The sequence below is a fragment of the Semicossyphus pulcher genome, unplaced genomic scaffold (genome assembly GCF_022749685.1).
Source record: "Semicossyphus pulcher isolate SPU_LCO1_2020_fin unplaced genomic scaffold, fSemPul1.0.p SCAF_22, whole genome shotgun sequence".
Classification (NCBI taxonomy): Eukaryota; Metazoa; Chordata; class Actinopteri; order Labriformes; family Labridae; genus Semicossyphus; species Semicossyphus pulcher.
The window spans coordinates 5,038,249-5,055,507 of record NW_027211696.1 but is presented as its reverse complement, the minus strand read 5'-3'; the positions used below and the strand labels follow the sequence as shown (position 1 = coordinate 5,055,507).

The 17,259-nt window shown below is 42.7% G+C and overlaps 1 pseudogene; it reads left to right on the top strand.

Moving 5' to 3' along the window:
* Positions 1–12,751, top strand: part of LOC138602372 (transmembrane protein 132C-like) — a 79,027-nt pseudogene extending 66,276 nt beyond the window's left edge.
* The last annotated feature ends 4,508 nt before the right edge of the window (positions 12,752–17,259 follow it).

Sequence of the window (17,259 nt, the reverse complement as noted above, 5' to 3'; positions counted from 1 at the left end):
AAGAGGTGAAAAAGTTTAAGGGACAGAGCATGGGAAGTGATAATATAGTTCATTTGTCTGCAGTCTAGAAGTACACGCTGCCACAGTCTGTGGTGTCCTCTTTTAATCTCCATGAATATCTGTCCTTGGTTCATTCTAAAGAGGAAAATAACACAGAAACTGCAGCAGGCAGACGTCTGAAGTCCATCAACACCTCGATACGAGCAGCGTGATGCAAACTATCAACACCGATTTTATTTGAGATAAAGTAGCCGATTGGTCTTTGTAGCATTTAAAGCTAATATCCACCTTTCACTTTAAAGCAGTGTGTGTTTATGTCTGTGTGTACTTATTGTGTGACACATAGTTCCTCCCTCTCCCACAGCTGTACTCACAGCAGCAGTTTCTTTATGCAAAGCTCAGAAAGCACATTCAATACTTCCAGACATGCTGAACAGTATGTACGGCAGCCTGCATGGGTCACATCTTTAGCTGTTTGAGTTTCAGTAGCAGGCTGTGAGTTTGTCTGCTAGCTCCACTTTTACTGTCTTTGTCGATAAACTGAAGCCAGAATGTAAAATTACTCTCATCATAAGTTTTCAACATGTTTTGGACTCTTTGAGCATCAGGCTTAGGGGGCCCAAAAAAGCACTTTAGAAACCGATGCAGCTCTTTTTTCTTCTGTAAGATGCTGATCTGTGTGACAGAAGGCTGAGGTCAGCATGTTAGCTCTGAGGGCATCTGTCTGCAGACAGTAAACACTGTATGAGGTAACAATATCCAACAGTGAGTCACACCTGATCCTTACTGGACTGAAAATTTCTTATCGACATGCAGTGACACTTTTTTGCCTCACACACATAAAATACACTTTTTAATGCAGATTTATAAAATCAAGTTCATTGAAATGAAGTAGCACGTTTTGGGCCATAAGCTTTCATGAAATACATCTTTTACGAACAATAAACTCAGAACCTCAAACCATCGAGTTTCATTCAGCCTCTTAACAAGAGAGCAGCTACAAATAGAAAACTAGGTTCTTAGAGAGTGTAAATATTAGCTGAGTCTTGTCTGTGTGTGTACACACAGCCACGAGGTGTCTGACAGAAACACGCAAACACACAAACAAACAAACAGGTAAACAACTGAAACCCTCCAGCATCTCTCTCCCCTTCAACGTCTACAGGATCATGAAACATGTCACCACGTTCAGTGTGTCTGCTGCTGCTGAGAGGACTCCTGCTGTGAGAGAGTGGGAGACAGGCTCACTCTTAAAGACTGACAAGACAGACTCACAACACCTACACAATGATGCAAGCCTGGAAACACAAGTTCTATTAACAACACTGTAGTGTTACGTCTGAGTGACAACACAACAAGACACCAGGATGAATGCAGTTATATTTAAGCCAGCAGTGTTTGCTTTATAGTGTGTGTTTCATCATGTTTGCACTGATTGCAGCTGCAGTGAAATGTATTTTAGGGATTCAAACAAAGAGAAGGAAAGTTTCATGAAGAGTCTGAGAGCTGATCCTTTGATGAGGAACGTGTGCTCACTGCTCCGGTGTGAAAATAGGTTAAAGATTAAACAGTTTTCCAACAGTCGGTGAAATCATGTTTTAAGCATCAGTGAAATGGAGGCTTGTCATTGTGAGTTTGCCCCAGCCATCTGCTGAGGGAGCTGACATGAGCCTCTGAGGCTCTTTCTGAGACACAGAGGAAGCAAGCATCAATGAGGGGAATGGAAACCCCGAGCTTGTGTGAGACTGAAATGATGAGCATACTCTGCAGTGTGTCAGGGAGAGAAGAGAGACACGCTTCACATTTAAATAGTCCATAAAGATTCTGGTTAAGATTCCCTCTGCTGAACATTGTTGTATCTTCATGCAAGATTTCCCTCCAGCACACCATATGTCCTTTTTCATTGTCACTGAGATGTCCAGGTGAGACATCAAAGTAGCTGTGATAGTTAAGTCAGCATAACTCAACATTATCGGTTGTGGATGATCGGTTGTGCAGTCATTCATGTTTCAGCAAATACTGAAGGTTGAAAGTTTTTGTTCCAAAGAGAACGATCTAGAGTAACTGTTGGGGACTGCCAAGAACATGTGGACCATCATTTAGTGGATAAATCAAGAACTTGATGATCGTCTAACTTTCATAGAGCTTTACCATCAGGTCAAATTAGATTTTGTCCAAGACATTATCTTGAAGTCCTGTTGCTCACTTTGTACACGAGGCTTTTGCAGGCCAATGTTAATCTTATGCTAATAAGAAACTGTTAGCATGCTAACATGGTAAACTAGCATGATGACAGTTAATACGTCCTGCGAAACATAAAACATGTTCACATTAGAGTTGTTGGCGTGTTAGCATGCTAACACTAGCATTTAGCTCAAAACATCACTGTATCCAAAGTACAGCCTCACACAAACGTTAGCATGGCTGTAGACTATGAAGCTGTGCCTGAATCCAAACAGATTTATAGTGGGCTGTGACATTTTCTCACACTGTAGAATAAAAATGTCTTTGTGTTTTAAAATAAATATAAAGTAAATTTTCTGAGACAGTGAAGGTTGTTTATCAGGATGTGAATTAAGCTCATGAATACAACTGCAATGGAAATGTTACTGGTTCCATCTTTTGTGAAGTGATACTGAGATATTGTAATTATATTTTAATTGAAGCAGCTGAGGTTTGCAGCCAAACACATCCTGATCATGGATTATCACTCACATGGAGCGATCTATATTACATATTATGTTCAATCAGGTGTAGGTAACTTGAGGTCCCAGCAGTGTGAAAACCCCACTCTGTGCCTTATTCATGATCTCATCCTGCATGTTAAAGTGGCCGTGAAACAGCGTGTACATTTTAACCCCATGTGATTGATTGTTCTCATGATATGATAATAACAGCCTGAGGCCTTGTATGAGGAACAATCTCCTCCTGCTCTCATCACTTCTCCACCCGTCTCCATGACAGCTTCTGTCTCTCTCTCCACCCGCCTCCATGACAGCTTCTGTCATTCTCCACCCGTCATATGAAATGTGAGACATGTGGCTTCTCTTATGGAAATCCTGTCATTAGAGAATAATTGTTCATTCACACATGATGAGTTATGATGAGCATGAGTGTCGTCCTGCAGCAGATATGATGATTATATTCCATATGTTCGAATGTAATATGAGAATGTGTTCATGTTACATCCGCCTGCAGAGCTGCAGTTAAGGCAGACATGCATACATGAGAGCTGGTCTGAATACAGAATGGTTTGTTCATTCAGTGCTGACATGTGACTACACCCCATGAACTGTGAGTCCATGCACATGTACATTGTTTGGGTTGGTGAATATGTGTCTGTAAGGCAGCTTTACTTCATGCTGTGGAGTCGTTAGGAGCCGGAGTCATTGACAGAACAATGGTGAGTGAAGATTGAATGAGAAAGGAGTTCGATATTCAGTCCTCTACAGTTCGGGGGGAGAGGTCAGAGGGTCTCGTGCTGTTCTCTCTGATTGCACCAAGCTTAACTCAAACGGTGAATGAACACATACAATCAATGGGCAGACCACGCACGACCAGCAGGACTGCATTTACAACCAGAGTTAAATCAAAGGTCCCTTCAGTTCAATCTGATTCCAATGGAGGAACTCTCCATGCATCAGCGCGATGCAGGGATGTTAATCACCTGCCTGCTGAGTGTGTGTGTGTGCACATATGCACCTTTTTATGTGTGTTTGATTAAGTGGGAAATGAAAGAACAGTTAGAACATTACATTGAGGCCTGCAGAACCTGGCAGTTTGATTTGTTCTGTGTTGTAATCTCTTTAATTAAAACTGGCTTAAAACGGGCACTCTAGCACAAAACAGAGAGATTAATACTGTGTGTGTGTGTGTGTGTGTGTGTGTGTGTGTGTGTGTGTGTGTGTGTGTGTGTGAGAAAATATTTTAAAGAAAGCAGAGTAATTGAGGGATACGTCTCGTTTGTGTGTTTGTGAAAAATTTGGTCTTAAAAATATTTGCGTTAAATCCTTTGAAGTAATCATCCAGACATCTTCTCCTTTGTTTACAGCTCCGGGTCACTAATGCATTTGTGAGATGCTCTCTTCTCGCTGCCTCTCTTACATTAAAATATATTCCCACAGCCGTCTGTCACAGGCACTGATGTGATCGTTTGATGAATCAGAAATATTGATCGTATGTAATTTAATTTGCATGAGTGGCATGAGTCCTACGTGTTGCTGGGCGTTCTCATGCTTTGTGCAATCATAAATGCTCCATAGAGGACACAGCCTCCTGAGTCTAACAGAGTAATCCAGCAAAATAAAACAGTCTTATTTATTCCCTCGATCCGGTCGTCATTAATGGAAATCAAAATGGACGTGATGCCACTAATGAGCTGTGATTAATTTAATCTCAGGGGATTGATTTATAGCACATCCTCCTACTCAGAGATGCGCTCTGTGTTCTCCTCCATCTTGCCTTCTTCCTCAACAACTTGAGTAATGAATTAGATATTTACTGTGGATTGTAACACATCCTTGACCTGCATTTTATCAGTGAACTAGTGAATCTGTGTCTGAAGATGATTGATCCCTCTGGGACTGTGAATCCGGCCTGGGCTCTGTGGTGAATCCAGGTAATGCAGCTGAAGACGCTGATACATGAAATCAGCTGTGAACTAACAGGAGGTTCACTTCTTCACGTCACTCTGTTGTGTTCAGGGGCTGCACTTCTTAAATGGTCTTTTTATGTGTTTCTCAGGCAAACACTTATTTTAAAATGAAGTGACCTGAAGATTCATGCAGATATTTTGGGTATTCTTTTGTATGAGCTTTTGTTTAATTATATTTTCTATGAACAAATGTATTATGTTAACTATTCCAAGTAAAATGAAGCAAACTCTCCTCTCCTCCTACCAAAGCTCTGTATTTCCTTAATCAGACTTCTATCAGCTACCAAAGCCAGCGCTGGTGGCGAGTTGCCCACAGACTGGTTGGAGATTGGCCATGGAGCCTGCTGGTGTTGATAAGGCAGCCTACTGGCCTTAGGACCCTGAGCTCAGACCCTCTGATCCACTTCATCTTCTAATACATCATCCTCTGAATCCTCGGCCACTGTGAACACTTCAGAGCTCTCTGTGAGGTGAACTTTATACTTCAGGTGCTGCAAGAACTTGTCGAGGGATCGACAACACAAACTGTTTGGCTTAAACGTCACGAGAAAATTATCATTAAGAATATAGTGTGTGTGTGTGTGTGTAGGTGAGAAGTGGAAACAAATCACAAGACTCACTCCTCAGGAAGTTGTTTGCTAACGGAGAGAAATGTAAGTGATTTCAAAATAAGAGCGTGTTTGCTCCCTCTCTCATCACAGCCAGCGGGTGAGGAGGAAGAGGAGGAGGAGGAGGAGGAGGAGGAGAGGGTTCTGTTTACTTGACAGATTAATGAGGCGAGGGAGCAGAAGTAAGGGTTCAGGCCAGCGAGGGGTCATGGTGGGGTCACATTCTTATTAACCCTGTCAACATACACCGATCTAATAAACTGAACCAGGGAGCAGTGTGTGTGTTTGTTTAGGTGTGTGTCGGGGCGTGCACATGCATGCAGGTTTATTTCCGAATTGTGTGCGTGTGTGTGTGTGTGTGTGTGTGTGTGTGTGTGTGTGTGTGTGTGTGTGAGAGAATGAGAGAGTGAGAGTGAGAGAGAGAGAGAGAGGGAGATTTGTTGCCTGAAATCATGAGTGAGAAAACTTGATTCCTTCAACGTGACATGATGTTGTCGCGCCTGCATATAAAAGTGTGCGTTGCATAGATGCGTATCAAAGCCTAAAATATAACCAAGACTCTGCAGTATTTTAAAGGTACAACCGTCCAAACAAAGTATGCTCACTACTTAGTGACACTTAGAGAAACTTGTGAGGCTGATTTCAACATTTTAATGAAACAAGAAGAAGCAAAAAAAACTGCAAAATCTTCCACTGAGGGGAATTAGTGCTGCTGTCATATCGGTTTACTCTGCCAGAAACTGGAGAAAGAATAAGATAGTGTGACATCTAAAAGTGTAACACTGACCCACAACACAATGACAGCGACACCGCCTCGGCCACTTTTACACCTGGTTAGATCTCTGGTGGCAAAAAGACGGCGGACAGAAAGAAAAGGAAAAGCTCAAAGTGTATCAGGCACAGAGAAGCACAGCAGTGGCACCACAGACACTTTAATGTGAACACAGTGAATCACACTTTCCTTTCAGACATTTCTAAATACTTTGCTGGATTCTCAGTAACAAAGAGCTCTTGTCAGACATAAATACAACGTGGTGTCACAAACTCGCTTACTGCTCTTTCATTTATCTATTCAGCACTTTTCACAGTTTTATCTCCTTGTACATCATTTTTTTAACGTGCAGTCAGAGGATCCTGTTTGTAACATCTCACAGTAATGCAACAAAGCACAAATGTGTCATTGATGGTTTTAACCTTGAATTTATTCAGGGTAGATTTTCTGAGCAATAATTCTGTGCAATAACTTTGCAGCAACCAGGAAAGATAAATATAATTTGACAGAAGCTTGAATCTGTCCTCAGATATCGGTGAGACAGAGTTACACTGAAGGTCACATGTGACATGTTTCCTAGAAGGCCTGTCCTGGGATCAGAGCTGTGGTAGAGCTGAGACAATCACACATGGACTGCGTCCCCTGGTGAGAGATCTCTCTGTAAATCTGAACACATCCACAAACATGCAGTTTAAAGGAATTATTGTCAAAACTGCTGCCAAGATTTCACTTCAGCTTTAACAGGATCACACTTTGCTGCCCGCGGCCCGAGGATCTGCATCTCACTGGCTCTCACTCTCAGTCATGGTTGTTGCCACACGTCAGCCTGTGTGTTTGTATATTTGGCTCCTTCATCAGTCTCAATCAGTGTTTCTCCATCACAGCCCCTGAGGAACATGTTGAATAATTCTGCAGTGCTAATGTAGAATTAATGCAGAATGGCAAGACCCTCAATAAAAGCAAACACTTTAGTGTCTGATTTAGAAAGATTCAGAAAGCTGTTTCAGAGTTCGACCTTATATGGACTTCCTGGTCGGCGTCCTGTGTGGCCTTCTCTGAGAGACTTTACAAAAGAACAGATTCATTGACGTCCCTTTGAGAGCAGAAGAGGAAGACAAGTGAAATGAGGAGGGACGGGGCGATTACATGGAAAATGTCCTCTGCTCCCACAACGATGTGGCACATTTGGAGATAGATGGACCCAAACCAAGACTAAAGATGGAGACATGAATGATGGGGGAGGAGCAGTGAGCCCAGAGGAAAAAGAAATATGAAGAGATAGAAACATAAAAGAAAACCCAGCATGTTGGATCAAATAGAAACCTCTCAGGCCGCACAACACAAAGCCTGAATCATGAAGTTCAACAGCAGCAGGCGGCAACAGAGAGGCGAATGATGAAACGGACAACCTCATCTAATCCCTCGTTATCATTGTGAACATGTGTGAGTAACAAGGAAAGGAAGAAGAGTGATTTCTGGTGGAGAGTTTACACTCCAAGGGGAGATTAGTCACACTGAGTTGATCTTATTGTCCAGGATAAGAGGACGAGCAGCAGAGCCCTCTGGAGAATTTTACTCTCCGACAGCTCACACAAATCAATACAGGGATGAAGACGGCCTTCATACAATCACTGATCGTGTTGCTTTGTGAGCTTAAACACAGCTCAGAACTAAAAGCCGCTCATTAACAGCAGTTTAACAAGCAGGAGTTAAAAGGTGTTGGTGGCGGCATGGGGTGGCTGTCAGGCAGATGTTTGGTCGTCTCTCAACACCTTCATCTTTAAGGAATTTACTCATCTGAGAAATGATTCTGTATATCCAGAGAGACTGGAGGAACACGCCTCAGATCACATCTGACTGTGACTTCTGTCGCCTCTACAAACTCTATAATCCCGTACTTGAAGCTGACTCAGAAGTAAAAACACTTCAAAGGGTTTCTACAGGTTTCAGAGGTTAGAAGGTAAAAATGATGAGATCAATAAAGTCATCAGGGTTCATCCTGAGGGGAGCATGAACGTCTCCATCTCGTTTGGCACAAATCAGTCGAGTCGAATTAAAGATGTTTCACAGAATACGTGAGAACAGACCTGATCAGGGCGTCAACACAGTTAGGATTCAACCTCTGGGCACCATGATTGTGTTTCATTTAAATTATTTATAATTTATTGTTTATTATTATTCAGGAAATACTGTAGAAGATACGACCAAAAAAAGGCTCTTTGGGGGCAGAGACCCCCCATTGAACCCCGTCTGCACTGCGGAGGCCTCCTGTTACCACACAGTAATGTGTACTGACAGGGACAGGGCTGTCGTGGTGGCTTTGATAGATCCTGGGGGAAATCTCCCGCAGACATAAACTGGTTGTTTTACGTTTCATCTGCTTCTTGACACGGTTTCATTTTATGATCTCTTTCATTATCTGTCTGTCACACGTCAAAGTTTATCGCTCCATAAACACATCCATTCCACACAGATGAAGCAGGCGTCACTGGAAGGAAAACCAGCCGCCCCCCAGACAGCACAAGGTTAGGACTGTAGTGCAAAGTGTTTTATGAGCGCTGTGCGTTTATCACTAACAACTGTGACGTGGCTCACTGAGACGTCTTCAGGGCAGAATTTAGCAGTTTAAGTTGTTTCATGATTAATAAATTACAATAACTCACACATACTTTGAGCTACTTTTACACCTTTTGTTTAATTCTGTTACCGTTTCACAACCTCTGTGTCTTCCTCTGTCGCTGTTTCCTGCTCATCAACCCTCAGAGCCCCACAGGGCCTCCAGTGGCCCCGCTGGCCTCTAACAACCTTCTCCAAACTATCTCAGCTGATTCCAGGTCTGCTGCTCAGCGTGATAAGGAACAGAGTCGGGGCGAGTTCTCCTTGTTTCAACGGGATCTCATCAGCATCATCATCATCCAGTTTCCCTCCTGTTCCTCAAACCGATTAGCATCAAACGTGTTTCTGTTTGGAGAGACGTGAGCCGCACAGCTGGACAGGAAGTGGACTACAAATTATTCAAACAGCTGCTGAAGCAAATAACCCACAACAGCACATACAGATCGCTCAGAGAGCAAGAAGGAGCTTTAATGCTATCTGAGCCTTACAGTCTTTAGTTGTACAAAACAGACCTCAGGCTGTTTATAGACAAAACATCAACATCAAATCTATAAAGCTGATTTATGATCTGATTTGTTTCATCTACAGAAACAATAGAAACAACATTTCTCTCCTGCAGCAGTGACTTCTGTCGTCACCCTGAGGTTTCCGGGGCGACCAGAGTCTCCAACACGTCACTGCGACCCTCAGGTGGTCGTCAATAATCGTTCCTTCTAGTGACTCCTTTAAAACTCTTTCACCTCACACTCACATGTCTGTTAGCTTCTCTTCATGTTGCTCTTTATGAAAGAAGTTTGGAAGAAAACTTTTTAACAGCGACTGTAAACGTTTGTTTTTCCTCTTCAGGAAACACTGCGGGGTCAGTCAACATGGTGGCTATATTGGACCAAACGTTCCTCCAGATAACCTGAAACTCCCTGATACTAAATAAACTGACTGACAGCGTGCAGGACTGCTGGTTCCTTCTCCATGTTTGGACCCTCTAATAACTACTGAAGAAGAGTTGATTGAACACTTTTGTCTCATATTTGGCAAATAAGTTTCCACAGGAGAGGTCAGAGCAGGAGACGTTTCTGTGAAGCCAGACGGCCAGCAGGAGTTTCTGTCACAGCTTCCTTGTTGAATCACTGCTGGTTAATTTTCAGCTTGTTTTAACACCGACTGACAAAACAAGTTGGACTTTTCGTCCAAGAAGTAAATCCCATCGTCTTCTTGCTCCATAACAAAGACAAATATCTCCACTCTCACCTGCATGGAGCTGTTTGACGTGTTAATCTGAGTGCTCGCAAACACAAACCGTCTCCCTCCCTCTCCCTCTGTTGTTGGACTCGCTGTCACTTCACTGTGTAGAAACAGATTCAGGTCTTTGATGCATCATTGTTGTCGGTGCTATCCAAATCACTGCTGTGCATGAAAGGAAACCCCTCGGGTCTCCAAAAGAGACGGCAGACTTTTCTTCCTGTACCTCTCTCAGAGCCAGATATCCACCGAGGTGTTACGAGTGAAAGAAGAAAACATGGCCGCGTGTTTGACAGAGCTTTTGTGTTCCTTAGCGACACTTTTATTTCCCTGTTTTCCAACAAAAGGAATTTCATTTTTTTGCTGTTGTGCCGCTTCTTTCCGCTCAGAGCTGCTTTGTTACGACAATGTCTGTGTTTGAAATGTATCTTATAGGATTGAAAGAGTGCGTGTGTTTTCCTCTGAGTGGATTCTTTCACCTTATTCTGTTTGTGCTTTCACACACAACAATACGACTGACAGATGGAGATACCTCAGAAGCCTCCTCAAAATGACATGAGCGATTTTCCACCTCAAACTATGATACAGGAGCTTTGTCACTTTTAACTTTAGAGGCTTCTAAGATCCCAGAGGACATTTTGCTTTTAGCCTTTTAACCCTGTTTCCGCTCTGTGTTTTGTCTCTGTCTCTGCGTCCGTCTCTTCCTCTCACCTCTCAACAAGTCAGGGCAGGAGCAGTGACAGTCGCCGGTGAGTGTATTAAAGTGTATGTAAATGTGGCTGAGAAAAGGGCACACGGTGCAGTGATGAATCTAATGACACATGCAGGAAGTAGGTTGACCTCTCCGACCGTTGGGCTGAAGACATTCATCATCTCAAACACACACTGGGTGATGGGGTGGGAGGGTGAGAGAGGGAGAACTGCCCCCTATTGGAGCAACAGAACACGGCCGGTGAGCCAGAGGATGAAGATAAAGAGAGGGGGAGGAAAAAGGAACAGACATGAAAAAGACAAATAAAGACAGAAGAGAAAAACACAGACTGAATAAAGGAGTGAAGTAGAGTTGTATTGTCGTGTTCAGCAATAAAACTCTGATTGTTGCAGCTTCATTGTAAAGCACAGCTGAAGTGTCTGCTGCAGATCATTGATGTGGCTGTAATTGTTCACCAGAAGCTTAAAGCACATCATCAGTGCAGTCACTAAACCTGCGCACAGCATGCTGTCAGGAGGGGATGATGCCACACTACGGCTCTGTAGCAACTGTGTGAAACTGATGAATGGAGCTGAAACGAGGGATTTTTAGATCCACATCAAGTGATGCAGCATCACACCTCAGTACACCTGTGTGATACCTGTGTAAACAGCTTCTACTGCTCGGCCAGATTCACACCAACATTCACCTGTGATCACTCCGAGCCAAAGCTTCTCTCTGGGATTTGGAAACATATGAAGTATAATTCAGAACATTACTCACTGAAACAGAAAAGCTTTTTCCTCCTGAGCCAGAATTACTATTCAAGCTGTTTTTTTATCCACTGATTTTCAGCTTCTAAAACTGTTCTCTACTTTTCTACCAGAGAGGATCCTTAAATCAGAGCTTAGAAGTGAGGCTCGCCTCTGAAGTGAGAACACATAAAGGGCCAGTTTTAAATACAAGCTTGACCAAAATATGTTCAAGGGAATCCTTGGCTCGTAGCCCCAACACCCCCCTCCTCATGCTCACTTTGGGCTCTCTCCAGCCTTCTTTTAATTCTTTGATGACCAAAAAACAAACATCCTGCTGAGGACACAAATAAAAGAGTAGAAAGAACTTTAAACTGAATTCGAACACAAAGGCTACATCTAGTTCCTCTTTGAGTTAAACTTTTGTATTTGCTGTCACCTAAAGATGTTGCACAACATGTGAGCCACTTGTAGTTCCCTGAGTGTGAATTGTGTTTTCAGGACAGCGTGTGCGTCTGTGTGCGGTGGCTGGAAAAGGTGTTGCATCCAGTTCTGACTGTGACAAAGAACACCTGAGGGAGAGGCAGCAGCTCGCTCAAACCACAGCGCTGCAGCAAATCAAATTAGTTTGGAGGATTTTATTTAGCATTCATTGTTTTTCCTGCTTTGTTTGCATCTCCATCAGCTGGGAGGAAATCATTTGCTTGGCCCGGTAGTCTCTGCAAGAGAAGCTCCATATTGCAACAGGAAAAATAAATTGCTTTTTTTGCCAACATGGTGGTTCTGTGTGGATGTGAGAATGAATTTCAATGGTGCCGCGGCCCGCGGTTAGTTTCATATCAGACTGTGAGATGTGGGATGTGGTGATTAAACATGTGCATGTAATACAGCAGAGACATCCTCTGCTAATAAATATTTGTTTTTCTTTTCAGCTGACTGAAATGTACAATTCATTCTCAGCTGCTGTTTTCAGTCCTTTTTTCACAACACCAAACACTCCTGTTTATATATAATAAAGACCAGTTTCTCTTCTATTCTCTCTACATCTTTAATCCAGTCTGTCTTTGTTCTTTCTGCTCATGTTCACATTATTCCATTTTCTGATTTAGCTTTTCCCCTCCTCTTCTTTTCCCTCCGTTATTTCCGACTACACCGTTTCCTTATCCTCTCTCTTATGCCTTCCCATTGCCACTTATCCTTCCTTTCCTCCCTCTTCTCTGCCTCCTTTTGCATCTAAATCCTCTCCTGACTCTCATCTCTCTCTCTCCTTGCAGGATGGAGGCAGCAGGATACCAGCGAGTGCTGCAGGTGGACCTGGAGGTGAACGGGCTGATGATGAATCAGGGGGGACGGGAGGTCCTGTATTCAACAGGATTGGAGATACTGATGACCCAGACCTGCGATGTTGTTGAGCACTAGAAAGAAAACTTTGAGGAACTTTTAAATCCAACCAACACGCACTCCGATGACGAGTTTGAAGATCCTGAGGAAGCATTGCCTATGTCCTTGGCAGAGGTGGGTTCCAGATACTATTGGGCTGTCTTGGCTGATGTGCCTTTTCAATGTTGTGTGGAGGTCTTGGATGGTGCCTGTGTAATGACAGACCAGGGTGGTGGTTCTGCAGTGTGCGCTAACTATCGGGCTATTACACTACTCAGCCTCCTGGAGAAAGTGTATTCCCGGGTGCTGGAAAGGAGGCTCCAACCTCAGATTCAGGAGGAACAAACAATCCAGTCTACATGGGTTTATTTGGACTAGAAGAAGGACTATGATTGTGTCCTCCAGGGGATCATGTGGGGGGCACCGCAGGAATATGGGGTGCCGGGGTCATTGCTTCAAGCCATCCAGTCCCGAGATGACCAAAGTAAGAGCTGTGTCCTTGTCTTCGGCACAAAGTCAAAGATGTTTCCACAGGGTGTTGGCCTCCATCAGGGTGGTTGGGATGAGAGTCAGCAGCTCCAAGTCTGAGGACATGATTCTCTGCGGGAACACGATGGATTGTTCCCCCTGTGTGGGGAGTGAGTCTCTGTATCGATGGATCGTAAGATTGACAGACTGGTTGGTGTAGCACCAGCACTAATGCAGCTGCTGTACTGATGGATAGGCCATGGCTCCTTCCACTTGTTTGAGCACAAATACTTTGAGATTTAGTCAAGGATGGCAAACAAACATGATGACTTAAACTTGGGCGTGCAAACAGAATAAGCTTCTCAACAGTTCTCACAACAGCTTCTACATTATGAGTTATTTGTTAATCAGCACTCGGCTCAGCTCAGATTGTCCTTTGTTGTAAGTCTTTGACCTCTGCATGGTCCAACAAGACTCCCATTCAACAGCACTTTTTGTCTGATTGTAACAAATACATTTAAGCATTAGGAAATTATATATGTGACAAATATGACCATTAGCCATTAGTCCAATAAAAAGCCAGGCCCAAGTGTTTTTAACACCCAGTTTGCCCTTTTAATAGTCAATAATCTGTTAATACGCTCCGAGCTCGCTGACTGGAGTTAATTGAGTTTGGATTTAGACAGTCCAAACATGGATACATTGGCAAGAGGCTTCATGTTGCTAATTGTATTATGATAATGACAATGTAAATTGTTCTTCCAAAATAAAAGCAAAGCCAGTCTGTTTGCTGCAGAGAGATAAGAACAGTTTTCATTTGTCTCACTGATATCGGCCACATGAACATCAAATGCCTTCAAGCACTTCACAAACTTTTATTAGGCGACTCGATGAGGCAGCAGTTAGCTGCTGGTTTATGGTTTCTGGCCAGTAGAGTTATCTGGACATTTTCACTGTTTATAAAGTGTTAATAAAATAAGAATAAAACTGATTTGATGGAGTCTTTAAAATGTATCTTAAGACAGGATAACATCACCTTACAGCAAAGGCTCACTTGTGTCTGTTTTCTTTAAATGATGATTAAAAACGTTTGTACCTTGCATGCTGAGATGAAACTCAAAGTGCCATACTTAATAAGATCAGACAAAACAACAACAACAACAACAAAATGTCACTTATTGATTTGAGTCATTTAAACATTTAATGTTTTCTTGAACTTTGGGGCCTTGACGTGTCTTGGATACAAACATTTAAGGACTTTATAGAGAGTCCACATTATGCTAAATGTTACCAGTTAATATGTATAATTATAATAAACAGACGGAACAATAAACAGCAACACAGCTCAGCTGCAAACAGAGCTCCAGTACACATGACAATGATGTTTCCCATCACTCAGTTAAACAGCTGTGAACTTGCAGAGACATTTACTGACTAACTCATAATCACAAAGAGAAGAAGCAACCAGGTCACTTTTGTGATGCTGAAGAACATTAACTAAATGATATAAATGAGGCTGAATACTAAAAGCTCAGTCGAGCATGCCTTACTAATCACAAGAGAGAGATTATTCAAAGTAAAGAAACTTTATCTTTGGGGTTTGTGGATGTGTAACTGCAGCTCTTTGGTTGGTCAGCAATTATACTCAATAGTTTTGTCACTAATCGAGTGCACTGTATCCCTAAATAGGAAACCTGCTTTAAAGGCAGTAAAGTCAGAGTGAACAAAGACTTTGATTAAAGTGTGTCAGTGGTTGACCTTGATCTTCACCTTTGCAGCAGAACTTGCAGGTAGACATTGATCATTGCTGCCACTCACCAGTGTTTGTCTGTGTGCACGATGTTAGTAACCTCTGTTTCTCTCGTCTCTCTGTGATCGCTGCTGGCCGACACTCCTACAGAGAAGCACACACTCAGTATCTGCCTGCCAAACAGGAAATACACGACTCACTGCTGTCTTTGAGTTATTGTTGATCGCAAAACTAGTGAAAGGTTAAGAATAAAAACAATACATTTTAAAAGCAAAAGAAAGTAAATAAGATTTGGCCGGTCGAGTTATAACCAAACAATTAAGCAGAACATCACTCCCAACTTGTAGCTTGGTCAGCGACCTTACACTTCAACATGTTGGGATCTCTGTGGTGTCTGTTGTGAATGTGCAGGTCTGTGTGGTCATGTTTGCAACGATAACAAACCAACCTCCCCGTCAGACTCTCAAAACAACGCTTGCTGAGAAACATTTCTAATTTTTCAGACGTGGAACAAAAATTCAGTTGTGAATTATTTAATCAGTCATCGCAGTTTGGTTACGTTTAGGCACCGAAATGACTGAGGTCAAAAGATCAAACATGCATTTATATAAGTACTAATATGAGAACCTTCTTTAACTACAGTACGCTACAAAACTTATTAAAGGACGACTCCACAATAAAAACAACTATTACTGTGATTTCACTCTGGAATGTAACCTCAGTCTTTGGGACGAGTGTCATGTTTGTTTGACATTACCTGACTCCACAGCAACTCAAACAGGAGGCCAGAGGACAGCAAGAAGGGCTCCATAAAGCTTCATATTCTGACTCAATCAAGCTGCCATGTTTGATAAGTTATGAGTGAGACCAGGCTGAAATAAGTTGTTACCAAAGAGTCATTCATAACCTCAAACATTCAGACAGACGGGCTCCTCGTGATGACAATCACTGCATACAAGCAAGAAAGATCTAAACCTGCAGCAATGGACAAACCACCTTTTCATAACAGCTCCTCTTCAAGGTGAATAAAACAGAGCAACATGTATAATAGTTCAATGTCTCAGTGTTGAGTCTTTTGTGTCTGGGCTGGATATTTCAGAATGCTAGTTTAATGCTGAACACGCTGCAGATAACATTTGTTTGATAAATAATTCAACATTCAGTTTAAACTTTAACTTTCTGGATATTGAGAGCAGCGTTCTGGCGTTGGGACGAGATAATAACACTTATTCTCAAAGCGATTTCCCTTGTTTCAGGAATACTTAATGTTTCTTTATCTTCCAACAGAAATGAGTCAGACAGACTGTAACAGCTTGAACTCTCAAACATCTAAACGAGGAGCTCAGAGAAAGTTGTCTGTACTTACAGAGACACTGCTCCTGCTGTTCTCTTCTCCTCTTACTGTGAGAGAGGCCTTCTACAATAGTGTGATATTATTGACACAAAGACAAACACATGTGTAACGCTTGTTGTTGCCTTCTATAAAAATGCTTATTCAGTTTCTAAAGGGAGAATCGGAGAGAGAAAACTGCTACCTGCGACAGGTAGACGAGAAGAGAGGCAGTGAACGTCTTTCATTAGCGAGCTTGAAAGAAAAATATGCAGAGGACACGCCAACTGAGAGCGCGCTGCTTTCATCGTCCTCACATGAATTTCTTGTCGCTCTCTTGCCGTGCGCTGCCTCTCTGTTCGCTCATTAGAAGAGACAGCCAGTGTGGCCCCCACAGCTCTTTACAGTACATCCCAAATGCTATCATTAGCATTTTATTCACAGCATCTGAAAGTCTCTCGAATTCCAAATTCAGTAACATTAGCTTTCTTCTCACAGCCCTGTAACATTATAACCAGAGCCATTAGCAGGAAGCTCAACGTTAGCCTTTGTTTTCTTGTCACAGTTCTGCGCCTTTGTCTGGAATAATTAAAGTTTGGTCAAATGCAGCTCTTCTCATTCTGAATCCAATAATCACGTCTGACAGATAGTGACAGACTGAGGCAACAAGGACAGCAGAATTAGTGAGACGTTTGTCCTCTGCAGCACCAGAAACAGATATGTCAGAAAGAGAGCGCTCCCCATATCTGTAATTTACACGCAGTGCTATCACTGCATCAGGTCCAGCTAGCTGTATCCAAGCAGGCTGCCATCAGTCACACTGTCACACTGTCAGAACTGTTTTTGGAAAATGGCCTGGCAGAGCCCTGATAGGCTGTGCAGTGAGGCTATCCACCGGCATGCTTAATGTCCTCATGGCAGCATTAGCCATCTGCATGCTGCCATAATGAGAGAGAGAGAGAGAGGGAAGGAAATTCCATCCAACCAATAATTAGGGTT